The following is a 14439-nucleotide window of genomic DNA, read 5'->3' as shown; positions in this document are numbered from 1 at the left end:
TTGCTGACCAAAGTCTGACTGATTTGTGTGTGGACAGAAAGGAGCCTGGCATTCAAGCCCAGGCTCAGTGTGCAGTGGAGACATACCCTGAGCATCTGTGAGTCAATTCTTTGCTCTTGGTGGCTGGGGTATTCATTTTTATTGTTGCATAATGATCTTCAAATTAATTAGCAGCCAAAACAATGAAGATTAATTGGTAAGAATGACAGAGCAATTCAGTTAGCAGGAGGCAATGGATTAGCAAGAAGGCAGGCTGGGAATGTTATGGAGAAATTAGAATAATAGAAGGGAATGAATGGAAAGAATCATAAAGCAGCACAATGTTATTAGACCAGGATGCAATTAGATTAAGGATTGAATCAAATAAATGATAGAGGAAGAATTCCACTTACCCACAGCACCAGCAATCTCAAAACATGTTGTGTCCTAGATGCTCAGAAAATACGGGGTGAATTGAGGTTTATTCTCAATGTATTGTCGTATTATTATTAAAGTATCTTTGTTGTTGTCTCTAGTTTTTTTATAAATAGCTCGACCGGGGTTGGGGGATTTTGTTCCATGGTTACAGAAGGAGGGGTGTGAGGGTCTAGTGGGTTAGAGCAAAGGGGCTTGGGAACCAGGATGCCTGGGTATTCTCCCTGGTCCTACCAACTACACCCTGTGTGACCCTGCACTCCCCATCTCTGTGCCCTAGTTTTCCCATTGACAAAATGTGCAGTCCTCAGAGAAAGGGCCTCCAGTCCCTCAATGCTGAGTACAAATTGTCTCCATTGCACAGCAGCATGCATACAAACTACTGATGCTGGTGGTATGAGGATATTACAGGATGGACGCTTGGTCACTTAGGTAGGTCTACACTTCAGTGGGGAACAGCCCCCCAGCGCGGGCACACAGATTCATGCTATCGCACAAAAAAATAGCAGTGTGGACATTGTGGCGTGGGCAGCAGCTCAGGTGGCTAGCGCAAGTCTCCATTGCAGCTGCAGTGGCCACCCCGTTATTCTTGGTGTGCAAGTTTGACCTCCACTAGCGAGAGGCACGCTCCCCGCTGCAGGGTAGCCAGTCCATTAGACACGTATTTCCAGGGGACAACATCTCACTGTTGTGATTACTTGTGCAATGACATAGGCAGCCCAGCGTGCATTTGGCCCACACTACTGCACCCTTCAGTGGTTGCACACTCAAGACTCCACCTCTGCTCCCATTCATGACCCAGCCAGGCCCCTGTCCTCAGGCCAGATCAGAGCCAGCGACCCCTAGAGGGGAAAGGCAGCATATCACATTCCTCCCACGCCCAACCCAGCCAGTCCCCCATCTAGGAGGTGAAACAGGACCAGTGACCCCTAGAGGGGAAAGCCCCCATATCCCATTCCCTGCCCCCTGGGATTGGATTAGAACCATTGCCCAAGAGTTGAAAGGCCCCAAATCCTCTTGCTCATACCAGACATCTGGCAGGGACCTCCCACTCATGAATAATCAATTAAGCAAACACCCCCCCCCCGCCCCCCAAAGGAACTGAGTTATGAAAAGAGCTGTGTGCTAACCTTGTGCTATTTTTTCCCATCACCCCTAAGAAGGGATCAGGCGAGAGAAAGATCGCCCTGTCATATTAATTTCTATTTCTGGCATGCAGTTCAGGGGCCTCGGCTCTCAGATCCTTTTTCTGTGTGTGCATGGATGTGTGCGCAAATGTGAGTATTGTGTGTTTGTGCATCCATGAGTCTGTATGTGCCTGCATGAGTGTGAGGATGTTGTGTGTGCGTGCACACACGCATTCATAAGGAGTGTGGGTGAGCTTCACACACCATATTACTTGGTATTTGGGATTTTCTGAACATATAGTACCACAATTCTGTCCTCCTGGCATTGAGAAGGTGAAAGATAGGAGATCAGGGTCTTTCTTTTCTGCTGGTCCCATTTTTTATATTCCCCTTTTCCAAGATTACCAGGATTTTTCTCAGCCAGAGAGAACTAAGTTCCTTCTTCATAATAGTGCAGTACAGCTGGGACTTCACTTAAAAAGTTTATGACTAAAGCTATAGGTGGTGTGTATTTTATATGTATGTAAACCAGTAGAGCTACCCCAGCAAACCCTCCTAGTGGAGACATAGCTTCTACCAGCAAAAAAGTGCTTCGGCTGGCAGAGATGATAACAGCTCCCTTAGTGAAATAGGACGCTACCAGCACAGGTACTCTTTGCCAGTGTAACTGCTTCTACGGGGGGGGGGGGGTGTTTGCCGATATAGCAATGTCACACAAAAATCACCCCCGTCTGAAACACTACTAGTGTAGCCCTGGCCTCAGTGACACTCAACACCACAGGACCAAGGCAGGCAGACGGCGGCAGCAGCTAGGTCCTCAGACAGTGTTGCTCCACTGACGCTGGACATGTCACTTGACCTTCACCCATTCACCGTATCTCCCACCCAGCCCCTGCTCTAGCTACTACTTACCACTACCTGTCAGGGCTCATAATAGAACCCAGGAGTCCTGGCTCCCAGCCCCTCCTGCTGTAACCCACTAGATCCCACTCCCCTCCCCGAACCAGGGATAGAACCCAGAGCCAGGGAACCTTTGTAAGCAGCTCTCATCTCCTTGGCACTAGACTAAACATCATTCAGCAACTCAACCTGCTTCCCCCTGGCACTTCCCATGTGCCTCCCCATAGTCCATGCACAGAGAACCACACTGCAGCTCCTCCCTGCGCCTGGGCCAGCTGAGCAGCAAAGGAAGCATTGCCAATGGGAGGTGATTGTGAACGGTGCCTGTCAATCACCGCATGGAGCAGAGAGGGGGGTGGGGCAGGCAGGCAAACAGACAGACACTGCGTGTGCGTATGCAGGGGAGCGGGAGCGAGGAGAGTACAAAACTCTGCACTACAGAGCAGGCAAGAACTACAACTCCCAGCATGCCCTGCATTGGGCACACCCCCCAGCGAGTGGCTGCGCGCTGCGCTAAAGACGCTGCGGTGCGCGTCTCACTCTGCAGCCGCTGGCCGGTAATTTGACCTCCCTGTCAAGGTCATCGTGGCATTGCAGGCCTTGCTGGGCAGTCACGGGGGTCTGCGGAGTTTGTCATGTGCTTATCTAACCCACCCATCCCCCTACCCCATCATCTAACCCATACAGCCTTCTGCCCATCCTCCCCACCCCCATCGTCTAACCCACCCATCCCCCCACCCCATCATCTAACCCATACAGCCTTCTGCCCATCCCCCCACCCCATCATCCCCCCACCCCATCATCTAACCCATACAGCCTTCTGCCCATCCTCCCCACCCCCATCGTCTAACCCACCCATCCCCCCACCCCATCCTTCCCCCACCCCATCATCTAACCCACCCATCCCCCCACCCCATCATCTAACCCATACAGCCTTCTGCCCATCCTCCCCATCCCCCATCGTCTAACCCACCCATCATCTAACCCATACAGCCTTCTGCCCATCCCCCCCACCCCATTGTCTAACCCACCCATCCCCCCACCCCCTTCCCATCCCCCATCGTCTAACCCACCCATCCCCCCACCCCATACAGCCTTCTGCCCATCCTCCCCATCCCCCATCATCTAACCTACACATCCCATACAGCCTTCTGCCCATCCCCATACACCCCAATCATAATTACCCATCCCCCCACCAGCTCATCTACCCATCGCCAAACATCCCTCATCTAATCTGCCTGTTCCTCAGAAAAACTGAGGAACAACCCCCTGCACCTTACATGCTGCAGAAGAGACCAGCTTCAGCAAGAAATCATCAGATGCTTCCATGCACTGGAAGAAAACAATCAGGAAACCTACTTGGTGATCATGCAGGAAAACAAAAGCTTCTAGCTAAAAAAAAACTTGATGAGAGCTGTCCAACAAAAACAAACAAAAAACCAAACAAACAAACCAAGAAGTGGAAGCTACAACAGCAACCAACAGACAACCACCTCGGAGCAAAACCACGACACCAGCACCCACCACATGGACACATCAACACAACAGCCCAACATAATCAACCTGTCACTGGACATTACCTGAACTCTACCCTTGTCTGAACTAACGTGGAGATCTAGAAGGATTCTTTCGCTAACTCCACCTCAAGGAGTTCTTTCACAAGAAAGATGATGGCACCCACAACTACCACATCCCTGCCAATAAGAAAAAATAATCCGTGTAGTTTGGTCTGACACACTGGATCATTTTATCAATGGCTTCAGGAAAACAATCAACTGTGAAATCTTTAACAAACATCACACCCACAATACTTTGTCTACCACCGAGAGGACAGTTACACAGTCCCTGAAATCCAGCCACCAGATACTGATCAAACATGCAGACAGGGGATGCCATCCTGCTCCTCAACCTTAACGAGGCCAGCTGACAGCACTCCGACACCACCACCTACGATAAAGAATCCAAAGACCCCAAACTGCAGTGCACCCAGGAATTTAAGGATATCATCAAATTCTTTCCTGAAATCCTCATCCCCCATGACTCCTCCACAGGGACCTTCTACATGCTTCCCGAGATACACAAACAAGGGAACCCAGGCAATCTGTAACACACATTTGCCTTAATGGCGTACTTCAAATGCCTTTTACACAACAGTCTAACCCTTGCAGCCCACGCCATCTCAAATGGCTTCCTGCAACGTTACCCCTTATGCTTAACTAGCTGTCCTGACTTGTATTTAGCTCAGACACGGATTTCTTTCCCCACACCTGAAAATTACTTCTGTGTAGTTCAAAAATTTACTCTTTCCACCAACAAAATTTGGTCCAGTGAAAGATATACCTTACCTATCTTCTCTTTATCCATCCCCAGACACCCTCCCCCATTTATCTAGCCATCCTTATATGTAACCATCTATGCACCCTCATATACACCCCATCCATCCATCCCCATACAGTTCAGCCCCCCGCCCCATCTCTGTACTTACCTGTCTAATCTCCCTCTTATCTCTCTGTTGATCTGCCTAATTTCACTCTCTAGCTCCCCAGTCTCATTATCGGTCTAATCCCTCTATCCCCTAATCCCTGTCGCTGGGTGATAGTCACTCCTGGCCATGCTGTAAATCCTTATTTCCAGGGTTGGGATGGGATGTAAGGGATTTGTAGACATACCCCTTGTCCAGGGACCCATTCCCACTCATTGGCTTGGTTTCCCAGTGAGCTTTGAGAAAAGGCTTTGTTTTAACACAGCCAGGGCTCTACTGAATCCCAAGGGCCTTACTATGTGTCTGAAGCTCCCCCGAAGTCTTGGCAAGCCCCCCATTCAGTGATGGGAGAATCCTGCAGCCTCCTGGGTCTCTGGCAGTGGCTCCCAAGATGCTGACTGGCCTGTAATGGGTGGAATTTCCATTGCAATGGCCACGCCAATGTGATTCAGAGCCCCCCAGAGGGGCAGGGCCCCCACATCCCTGCTCACACACGGGTGATGAGGAGGACTCAGACCTCCACACAGGGCTGGGGGCCTCAGAGGCTGGCTCACACATAGGGGGTAGAGGGAGAGGGGTTCAGATCCCTTCCCAGAGGGGCAGAACTGCCCCAGACATCAGCTCCTGTGGGGCCAGGGAGAGAAGCTCATGCCCTTTCAGAAGGGCAGGGTCCCCTAACCAGATCCTGGCTCACACATGGGGGGCAAAGGGAAGGGCTCAGATTCCCCCTCAGGGACCCCAGTTCCCAGCTCACCCACAGGGGGTACCTCTGTAAGCTGAGTCCTGTCCCCCATATAAGCCAGGAACTGAGGGTCCTGAGTCCTTCTTCCTGAGCCCTCCCCCATGTTAGCTGGTACCCAGCATGGCACTGCCCATCTGCCGGAGGAGCTGAGCATGGGCACATGTAGAGCAAACTCCCAATGCCCACAGTGCAGAGACTGGGCTAGGAGCTGAGAACGGGCACGGCCCAGGCTCGCTGGCCCCAGGGAGGGGGAAGGGAACCCCCACTGAGATGAATGCGTCTCTCTCTCTCTCTCTCTCTCCATGGGGTGTTCTCACTTCACCCCCCTCGGAGCCTCCTCTGCTGCTCTGGCTGGGTAGAGCCCCTTCCGCATAAGCTGGGCCCAGACCAGAGGCAGGGACTTTGCATCTCCACACTCCTGCCCTTTCTTGCCTCCAGATGGTACCTGCTTGACAGCCCCACCACCTCTGTGGCCTCTCCAAACTTACCAGGGGTTTGAAGAGGCCAGGAGAGGGGGAGCGGGTTGGAGGGGGAGGAGGTGCTTCGAGGAGCGTGTGTGGGGCAGGGGCTTGATTCGTACATTGTTAAAGCGGAAGGGAGCAGTGTGATCACTTAGTCTGCCCCTCCCCGCGTAACTCAGGGCACAGGACCGCCCCCACTCCCCATCGCTGGTACGCAGAATCCATCCAACCCCTTGGGAAGTTGTACCACTGGTTAATTCCCCTCACTGGTACCACGTTGTGCCTTATTTCCCATCTGAATCTGGCTAGCTTTGTCTTCCAGCCACTCGATCTCACTAGACCTATGGCTGCCACACCGAAGAGCCTGCTATTACCGAGTTTCTGCTCCCCCCATAGGTACTTGATGTTACTGTAGGTAAACACCATGATCACCTCATCCCTTAGCCTCCTCTTGGTTAAGTTAAATAGATGGAGCCCCTGTAGTCTACCATTATAAGGCAGGTTTTCTAATCCTGTACTCTTTCTCGTGGCTTTACTCTGAGTCCTGTGTATGTGTTTCTAACAGGGTCTCACAGGGACTGGCTCTTGGCCCGATGCTATTTAACACGCCCGTTCCATGGTGATTCCCCATTGACAATTGCATCAACCCCCAGCAGCCGGGTTTTAATCTGCTACACGTAGGCCAGGTGGAATTTTGTATCATTCTAGTTTCTTAATCAAAACGCCAGGTGGTAGCAAGTCAAATGTCGTACAGAATTCTAAATGTATCACACCACCACTGATACCTTTGTCAGCCAAACCAGTCATCCCCTCAAAAATAGAGACCAAGTTAGATCCTGACAACCTATTTTCCGTCAGTCCATGTTGACTGGCATTCATGGATCACCCTCCTTTAAGCCTTGATTAATTGAGTCCCATGTCAGCCTTTTCATTACTTTGGCCAGGATCCACAAGCCAGGAATTACTCAGGTTCTCCCATTTACCCTTTTTAAATATTGACACATAGCTGACTTTCAGCCCTCTGGAGCTCCTCCCAGTGCTCCAAGACTTACTGAAAATCAACATTAGCCATCCAGACTGTTCCTTGGCCAGCTCTTTTAAAATTCTTGAGTGCAAGTTATCCAGACCCGTTGATTTAAAAATGTCTAATGTTAGTAGGTGCTGTTTTAACATCCATCCGAGTTACTGTTGGAGTGCAAAGTGTTTCACCACCGTATAATAGGGATACATCATATGACTTTGAGCAGTTGGGGATGTGTCTGTCATGTGCTTCAAGCACATGATGCAGGGGCGTCTGAGCAGCTAGAAGAAGTCTGGGTGTGGGAGCAGTGCAGGGAAGAATGGAGTAGAAAGGAGGAGGTCAGACCTGTGTGTGCAGTGGGGGATGTTGGGAGACTTCAGCTCCATCCCCCCAAAACCCTCCCATCATAGGTACTTCTGTAGCCCTTCACCATAATATTGGAGCACCTCACCATCTTTACTGTATTTATCCTCAACACACACGCAGTGAGGTAAGGCAGTGCTGTGACCCCATTGTACAGAGCAGTAAACTGAGGCACAGAGCAGCCTAAGGGCTCATCTCCGTGGGAAGTTACAATGGTGTAAAGAAAGCTGAGTTAACATCATGCTGACTGCCCCATGGACGCCCACCCTGGTGTACAGAGCCTTTTCCTGTTTCGCTTCTGCTGCTTCGGAAAGGATTTAAAATAACCCTTTTATAACAGAAATTAATCTGTTCTAGCCACACCAGCCGATCTTCCTGTGCAGAGAAGGCCTAAGGCCCAGAATCTCACAGGTATTTTGGTGCCTAACTCCCATCTGATTCCAATGAGAGTTAGGCACCAGTTCTGAGCCTGACTGACATGCCTCAGGTCACCTGGGCAGCCTGGGGCTGAGCAGGGGATTGAACCCAGTCTCCCAAGCCCCAGGTTAGTGTCCTAACCAAGGGCCAGCCCTCCTCACACCCCTCCTCATCCTCCCCCTTCGAAAAAGGGTCTCCACTAACACTGCGCTAGACCCTGTGTCCACGCCCAGCCCCTCAGCCCATGGGGTGACGCTGGACAGAGAGGGGAGCCAGGAGAGAGGCCGGGAATAGCTTCACATGCAGCCAGGGCCTGCTGTGGCTGGGTGTACAGGCACCGCCTCCCCTCGAGGGGCACCCCATCCTGCCTGGGCACAGCCTTGTGGGGGGTCCTTGTCGCCAGCGCCCCCTGCTGACCACTTCCCAAGCCCCAGGAGGGCTTTGTCTGGGGCTTCCGCAGCCTGGCCTCCAGCCCCCTCACCTCAAAGTTAAGTCCCCAGTGGGGTAAGAGACAGGTCACTTCTAAGCCCCACTAACCATCTAACTAACAATCCCCCCACCAGGGGCTGCCCTGAAGGGCTCTAATCCTGAGCCCTGCAGAGCTTCTCCCAGGCTGCTTCCTCCTCACAGGATCCCCCCGCTGCCTCCCCTCCCCAGGGACCAGGCCACTTCCTCCAGGGATCTCCCTAGTCCCTTGGGCACTAGCTCAGTCAGCCCCCCAGACCTGCTGCCTACCCTGCTGCTGGAGGGCTGGTCCAGCCGGGCTTCCCCAACCCTTGCTCCTCCCTGTGGCCCGTCTCCTTAGACTGAGAGTCACTAGCTCTGGTTGAGTAGTCTTCTCACTGGTCCTCCGCATCCCGGATCTGTCATTATAAGACATCTCCATCACCCACAGCTGGGGTCACTAATGATCACTAAGCTGCTGGGTGATCCTTAAAGAGCCAGCCAGCCTGTGACCCCAGGGTAATCACAGCCCAGGCAGGGGAGGGAAGTTAAATGCCCCAACCCTTCATTACCAGAGCTAAGGTTGCCGGTGGCACCTCGTGCCCTTCCATGGGGAGATCAGCGAGGCAAACCTCTGAAAACCAGGCAATGACGAGAGAATGGGGGGCACCCCCAGGCCGACACCACGCAGGCCAGGGCTATGCTTAAAACTTCGCTCAACTGAGCTGCTGGCTTGATGGAAGCACTCTTCCGCTGTCCTAGCTCCCCCAGCTCCAGGAGCTGCGCTAACTACATCCACGGAGCAGCGCAGGGAGCGTCTACACGACAGCGCTCCACTGGCACGGCCGCCCGCCCAGAGCAGTGCCGCAGGAGCCCAGAAGTAGCCTCAGTCCGGCACCACGCCCTCGCAGACACCGCAGAGCACTGGGAACGGAGCACATGAGCCCTGGGGCAAAGTACGCCGGAGGGACCTGCACCGGGTGACACGCCGAGCCTGCCCTCAGCTTGCTACGTGCTCCATCCCCTCAGCATCATCTCTGAGCTACAGCCTTCGCTGAGCCCTGAGCCCACTGGCACGTCTGCCGCCGGGCTACTGACAACCCCCTGCCGAGAAGCCCCTCCCCCGCAGCCCCGTGGCTACTGTTCTCAGGACTGAAATGATCCCTCGAAGCACACGCCCCACTCGCCACAGCGCAGTGCCAGCTCTGCCAGGCTGCCCCCCCCCCACCAATCCCTCCCTGTTCAGCACAGCTCCACCCACCATACCGCCTGCTGCTGGAGGGCACACAAGGACACGCTGGAATTTGAGTCTGTGCAACACGACACATCGTAAACAACAGCATCTCCTCCAAGGCCTTCTTCAGGGCTCCTGAGTGGAGCCTCGGAGATTGGATGGCTAGGAGGAGGTTGGATAGATCATCTACTCTGCCCCCCAGGCCAGAGAGCGTCACCCAGCCACACCTGCACTGACCCCCCGCACTGACAGCCCAGGGGTGAGAGCTGGAGAACCTGGCCCCTCTGGCAGAGGCACGTTAACCCTTGCACTGCCCTTCCTGACCCATCCCACAGTTGGCGAGTGCCAGCACAGGGGCCAGCGTTAAGATTCTTCCAGCTGTTCAGAGGTTTAATGTCAGCCACTCACCATGTTCTGGACGGGCCCGAGCAAGGCACCATGAGGCAACCTTAACTCTGCATTAATGAAGTTTGGGGGCATGTGATATGCTGAGGCCGCTCACCCTCGTTACACCTCTCATCTGCAAGGTGGCACCTTCCAGCTGCACAGCACCCCTAGTGATGCACTGGGGCACTGTGGTCTGCACTGACTGATGGCACAGCATCTCCTACTGATCCCCCACCCTGCTCCCTGCAGCGCAGCGCAGCACAGGATGGGCATTAGCACTGACTGATGGGACGCCACCATGTAGCATCCCACCCGCCCACTGCCTACAACATAGTGCCCACTAGCACCAGCTCCCACCCCACCCCCCAGGCGTCTCCTATACAAGCCCAGTTCTACGGTCCTCGCCCAGAGACTCTCCCAGCCCAGGTGTGATGGGCATCTCTCTCCCCACTCATCCCTTTCCCTGGAAGCTGCAGGTGCAAGATTGCACCCGCTGAGCAAGGAGATTAATCAAGCCGGCCGTGGAGATTAAGGCAGCAGGATTAGTGCACCTGGAGCGTGTGGGGGCGGGGGTTGGCCTGCTCTTGACTCACCTTTAAGAAGATAAGAGCCCATGATGGCCTGAGCCTGATTGATTCAGAAACAGAGCTGAACATCCTGCCCAGGGCTGTGCCTCAAGCGGGGCAGGGCCGAGCCAAGCACGTCCTCCGGAGCCGTCCTGGGCTGCTGGTTCTGTCTCCTAGTGCTCCTGACCATGAGCTTTCATTTACAAGAGAAATCAAGCCCTAGTGTTGACAGTGGGCAAAGCTACTCCTCAAAAGGCAAAGGGAGGGTCAGCTGGAGGCTGAGGTCTGTCTGAGTCTGCCTGCAGCAGCTCTGAGGGCAGCATGAACTGCGCCACGTCGTTTAAAGGACGTGTTCACACTGATACCCCAGGGCCACAATTTGCGCTGCGATTGGGGACGTCACGCTGGCGGCAGCAGAAAGCCAGTCACGTGTTCACTCTGGCCTCTACTGTGAAATTTAACAGGAGGAGGTTGCTCTTGCTGACACCCAGTGATTTAAATGGCAGCTGGGCTTTCACGCTGAAACCTAGTGGTGGCATTTTAAAGTGACACCATTAGTCATGTCACCACTGACCAAAGAGAGGAGGAAAAAGAGCACAGTGGGGCCATCTGCAGTGGGGCGTCTGAGGTGGGTGGGGCCTAGTGCATGCCACTTCACTTCTGGGGCCACGCCCATTTTCATGCCTGTGGGGGAGTGGACAAGCAGACAGCTACAGAGCCATCTTAAGGCCCACATCCATCATTCATGGTTAACTTGGGCCAATGCACCAGGTCCCTTAGACAATCCCTCTTGTTTAGAGCCCAAAGAGGCAGACACACCGGAGCAGTCTTGATCCGAACACAGTGGCGCAGCTGTAGCTGTCAGAGCAGGCATTGCTGGCCCGTGTTACAAAGGAGGAAACCTCAGCGCAGACAAGTGAAAAGATTTGCCCAAAGTCCCCCAGCAGAGCCAGAGCCAGCCCCCAGGAATCCTGGCTCCCAGTCCCCTGCTCTAACCTACTAGACCTCACGCCTCTCCCAGTGCTGGAGGTGGAGCCCAGGAGTCTCATTTCTCAGCTGCTCTAGCCACTTCATCCTACCCCCTTCAAGCTAGGAACAGAAGCCAGGAGGCCTGGCTCCCAGCTCCCCTCCCATGGCTGTGAGTAGAACCTAGGAGTCCCAAGTAGCAGGGTCGCCTCTTCTCTGCTCTTTGTAGCGTGGACATAAAATTAGAAGCACTGACCCTAGGTGCCCTTATTAGCCCATTGTTTCTATTAATACCCAGACTCATTAGAGCTTGAACAGGGTCACAGGCGCTACAAAATACAGCTGATCTGGCATAGGGAGGGTTCTAGCCTCTTCCAAGTGTCCCTGACTCTTAGGTCAGTTAAAGCTCCCATAAGAATCTGCCTGTCTGATTTCAGATTGGGGCACGATGCCGGAGCAGAGCGTGGAGACAAGAGAAAGATAACCCAAGGCGCCTGGAGCAGAGGTCAAATGGCATCTTGGCTGGTGGAGCTGGAAACCCAACCCGCCAGGAATCCAGAGCAAGCCTTAAAGGCCAGAGAGTCTGTGCGTGAGACTTGCAGCCCCCCCGCTTCTGAACAGGCAGAGGCAAGAACCAACCCCCAGCAGTTATTTGAGCCTGTTGGCAGGTAGAAAACCTTGCCAGTTGCTGGCTTGATTTACAAGGGTTCAAAGAAAGACTAGAGGGTTGGAAACTGGTGCAATCTCTGTGGGAAATCGGGGTGGGATCTGGGGTGGGCAGGAGGGGCAGATTATTTGTGCTGTGGTAGTGGCTAGGAGATCTAGTCATGCACCAGGAACCCATTGTGCTAGTTGTTGCACAGATAGACCAAAAAACTTACAGTCTAACTCTACGACAAGAGAATACAGAAAGCCAGGGGGATAGGACGAAACAGTGAGACAGTGTCAGTCATCAGGGTAGGCTGTGAGCTCTGCGCACCCGCAGCCAAGCCTCTGTCCAGTTTTTTGTAGGCCTAACGGCAAAGGAGAGTTTTGAGGAGGAACCGGAAGGAGGCTAACGAGGTGGCTTTGTGGGTATTCCCAGGGAGCTCTTCCCAAGCACAAGGGGCAGCGTGGGAGAAAGCACCAAAGAGCTTGTTTGAAAACAGAGTGGTTGGTGGGGGCTGGCATCCTGTGCTGCTTGGTGGCGGGAACCGCCAGCTCGCTAGCAAATGGCTGGGTGCAGATTCCCCATCTGTAAAGGGGAAGAAGGGTCCTTCCTCTGCCTGCCTTGCCCATGAAAGTTAACAGCTCCCTCCAAGCTCAGGGGCCTCCACAGTGTGGGTGCCACCCAAACAGCCTGAGATACCAGTCATGCCAGGTGCTGGGTAGAGAGGGTGAGAGAGAGTCCCTGCCCCAGACAGCTGGCAGTCTAGAGAAACCAGAAGAGAGTGGGAGAAAGGAATGAGCATTATCCCCATTTTACAGGTGGGAGCTGAGGCCCAGAATAATGAAACAACTTGCCTAAGGCCCCCAGGGAGGCTGTGGCAGAGCCAGGAATGGCCAGGGGCTCACACCGAGACACAATAAGGCTCAGTTGAGATGTCAGGGATACCAGGGGATTTGCACACTTGATTTCCATTAAAATCAGTTGGCCTGGGAATCCAAGTCCCTAAATGGAGCTTAGATACCAGACCTGACTTCCAGGTGCAGGGCCTACCCCCCAGATTGCACGGTCTACAATCCTGTCCTGCAGCACCAGGGCAGAAAGGAACCTCAGAGCCACAGTCTCTCCAGCTGGCTGAGGGCCCTCGTCCACGTCACAGCAGGTGACGAGACACAGCGGGTTTCCAGGGAGTGCATTTCTCAAAGCCGGGGGTCTTCTGAATGCCAAGCTCGCCTCGCTTTTTACAAAGGGCTCGGGAGAGGTGGCTTCAGTTCCTGAATCCCACTAAGAAGGGGAGTTGTTTTGCTGATCATATAAACAGCCTGTTTTCTCTGTAGCGCTTTGGTGGCAATCTGGAGTGGAATTCATCCCCTAGACTGCCATCAGAACCCCCTCCATAGGCCTCATTTACATTCCAAGTGGGGCCTGCACTTGCAAGGGCTCCTTCACCACAGCTTTCCACACATCAGTAGGTCTCAGAGCAGGGATAACAGGCAAGGGACATTTCCTCTGCACTGGGAGCTACAGGAACTTCTAGTGCACAGGTAGATTGCACTACCTTCATGGTCTGCATGCCTTCATGGTCTGCATGGCTCTACTTCTCCAGCCTCCACTTTTTGGCAGAAACCAGGAGCTGGGGAAAGCGGGAGTCAGTGCTGGCATCCCCTCCCCCCCATCAGCTGACGTCCTCACACAGGTCATGATTAGCCCAGCCTCCCATATGCCACTTAACCCTTGCCCAGGGGGAACGGCGGCATTGTCTCAGATGCTCTCCTGCACTCTACAGCTCTTCATTGCCGGAACAATTACCTCCAGAATGGCTGAACTGCCAGAGGAGCAGACAAGTTTTCACCCTCCTGTACTTAAGCCAAGCAAGCTGGAGGTGAAAACATCTAACTGAAAGAGCAACAGAGACTGTTCAGGTGGAGGTATGCCTACAGGACCTGACCGATATGGCATATGCTCCCCACCCCATTATGCAAGGCACAGCCCAGTCCCCTGACTGAAATGGGGAGCCTTGTCATGCCAGGGCCAGTCCAGGTGGTGAGAGTCCCTGGCTCAAGAACTTTACAGCCTAGACACAGACAGGCAGGATCACCCTGTTTCCAGGTATGGACTGAGGCCTAGAGACGGAAATAACTTGCCCAAAGTCACAAGAAGATTCTGTAGCAGAACAGGAAACTGAACTCTCGCACTGAGCTCCTGAGGCCTACCTCATGATTACCTGTTTCACAATAGCATCCCATGACTGCAGGACCCATTGTAACAG

This window comes from Emydura macquarii, unplaced genomic scaffold (genome assembly GCF_026122565.2).
Source record: "Emydura macquarii macquarii isolate MOO-44397 ecotype Brisbane River unplaced genomic scaffold, CSIRO-AGI_Emac_v2 contig_968, whole genome shotgun sequence".
NCBI lineage: Eukaryota > Metazoa > Chordata > Testudines > Chelidae > Emydura > Emydura macquarii.
Note: the sequence above shows the minus strand (reverse complement) of the source record.